Here is a 2,522-nt window from a genome sequence, read left to right as displayed (position 1 = left end):
GGTGTAGAAAAAGGAACCCTCATTCACTGTTGGTGGGACTGTAAAGTAGTACAACCATTATGGAGGAAAGTATGGTGGTTCCTCAAAAAACTGCAAATAGAACTACCTTATGACCCAGCAATCCCTCTACTGGGTATATACCCCAAAACCTCAGAAACATTGATACGTGAAGACACATGTAGCCCCATGTTCATTGCAGCACTGTTCACAGTGGCCAAGACATGGAAACAACCAAAAAGCCCTTCAATAGAAGACTGGATAAAGAAGATGTGGCACATATACACTATGGAATACTACTCAGCCATAAGAAATGATGACATCAGATCATTTACAGCAAAATGGTGGGATCTTGATAACATTATAAGGAGTGAAATAAGCAAATCAGAAAAAAACAAGAACTACATGATTCCATACATTGGTGGAACATAAAAATGAGACTAAGAGACATGGACAAGAGTGTGGTGGTTACCAAGGGTGGGGGGGGAGGGAGGACATGGGAGGGAGGGAGGGAGAGAGTTAGGGGGAGGGGGAGGGGCACAGAGAACTAGATAGAGGGTGACGGAGGACAATCTGACTTTGGGCGAGGGGTTTGCAACATAATTTGATGACAAAATAACCTAGACATGTTTTCTTTGAATATATGTACCCTGATTTATTAATGTCATCCCATTACCATTAATAAAAATTTATTAAAAAAAAAAAAAAAAAAGAAATTGGGTCATGTGATTATGGAGGCTGAGAATGTTACTTTCTTGAGAGAAAATATTCAATCAAGAGACAAAGTACAGCAAGTAAAGGAAGAATTTATTGGTTGCACAGGAAGAAAGTTAGAGAAAAGGGGACCTTGGAGACAGGTTCAAGGGTTTAGCCCAAGACCAGCTGGTGCTGCCCACTGCTCCCCTGCTTACAAGTCCATGGAGTCCCTTACAGCTTAGGAGAAAGAGAGGGACAAGGAATATACTCCTGGGAAAGAAGAAGAAAAAAGGAAGAGAGGAAGGAAAGGCATGGGCCTACTCCCTGATGGGAGAGTACACTGGGATTTCTGCCCTAAAGGATTTAAGGGTGGGCATTTTAAGAGAGGTCCCAGGGAAGGAGCTTAAGAGAATATTCATTGGGTTTCCAGGTGTATTCTTTTGGGGTTGTGTTTTCCACTGATTGGTTGGTGCTAGAGCGTGATGTTATTAGTCAATATAGCTGGTCCTGAGGTCAGCCCTGGCTTTCTCTGTTTTGCTGCTTTTCTGGGCCTGGAGCTGAAACACAACTGAGGCCTAGATGTTATCTCTAAGGGTTAATGCTTAAGTGTTATTCTGTGACTGTTTTGTTTGTTCCTCCTCTAAGAGAGTCTAAAGCTACATGACTTATGACATGCCAGGGGATGAAAGGTGAGGCGAGGGTCCACATTCCATGACTAGTGCTATGAAATCAGGGGGCCTAAACCCCATGCAGTAAGGGAGAAAAGGTCACCTGGGGGCATGGGGTGAAGTCCTTGTTTCTCAGTTTTGCCCATTGCTAGGCACCTGGGGCTTTTTACCCTAGTGACTTTCTGTGCCTGTCCTATAGTCCTTGCTCTGCTCATCTGTCTAACTGCCTATCACAAGAAGAGCCAAAGCCTGCCACCTTTAAGGTGGAGACCCAGGAGAGCCAGTGGTATAATTTAGTCTGAGTCCAAAGGCCCGTGGAGCCAATGGTGTAAGTCCCAGTTTAAAAACAAGAGAAGAGAGAAATGACTCAGCTCAATCACTGAGGGTGGGGAGGTGAGTATGGGGGATCAATTCTTTCTTCTTCTGCCTTTTGTTCTATTCAGCCTGGCAATCAATTGGATGAGACCCACCACATTGAGGATAGCAAACTGAGTCCACTGATTCAAATACTAATCTCACTCAGAAACACCCTTTCACTCACAACCAGAAACAATGTTTAATCTGGATACCTGTGTCTCAGTCGTTCTCTAGGTTTTTGTTTATTTGCAATTTTTTGTTTGTTCAACATCTTGGTTGTCACTGGTGGGGAAGAGAGAAGAAGGTGTGTGGGTCCACTTATAAGCAGATTTTTTATTCAATAAATATACAGTTAGTTCTCCATATCGTTGAGTTGCAGGGGTTGGGAATCTGCAGAGGAGGAGAGCTGACTCTATGCATTATTCTATATCATTTTTTATCAGGGACTTGAGCATTCGTGGATTTAGGTATCTGAGCGAGGACCTGGCACCAAATCCCTCATGGATACCAAGGGATGACTATAGTTAAATTTTAGAGGAGTCAAAACTTTTACATGGATTTTCTACTACTGCATACGGGTTGGTGTCCCTACCCCCATATTCAAGAGTCACCTTCAAAAGAGGGAGCCATAGACATAAAAACATAAGGATGCAAAATTTACACTATTTTTCTTTAATAGTTTATTTCTAATCTAAAACAACTTAATATGTCTCTTTAGACTTGTTTTTTATATGCATCTCTGTTTCTTTAAAAAATCACAGAAGGATGAACCCAAGGGGAAAACATGCCAAAAGATAAAATGTA

Source organism: Saccopteryx bilineata, chromosome 6 (genome assembly GCF_036850765.1).
Source record: "Saccopteryx bilineata isolate mSacBil1 chromosome 6, mSacBil1_pri_phased_curated, whole genome shotgun sequence".
In the NCBI taxonomy this organism is placed as follows: domain Eukaryota; kingdom Metazoa; phylum Chordata; class Mammalia; order Chiroptera; family Emballonuridae; genus Saccopteryx; species Saccopteryx bilineata.
Note: the sequence above shows the minus strand (reverse complement) of the source record.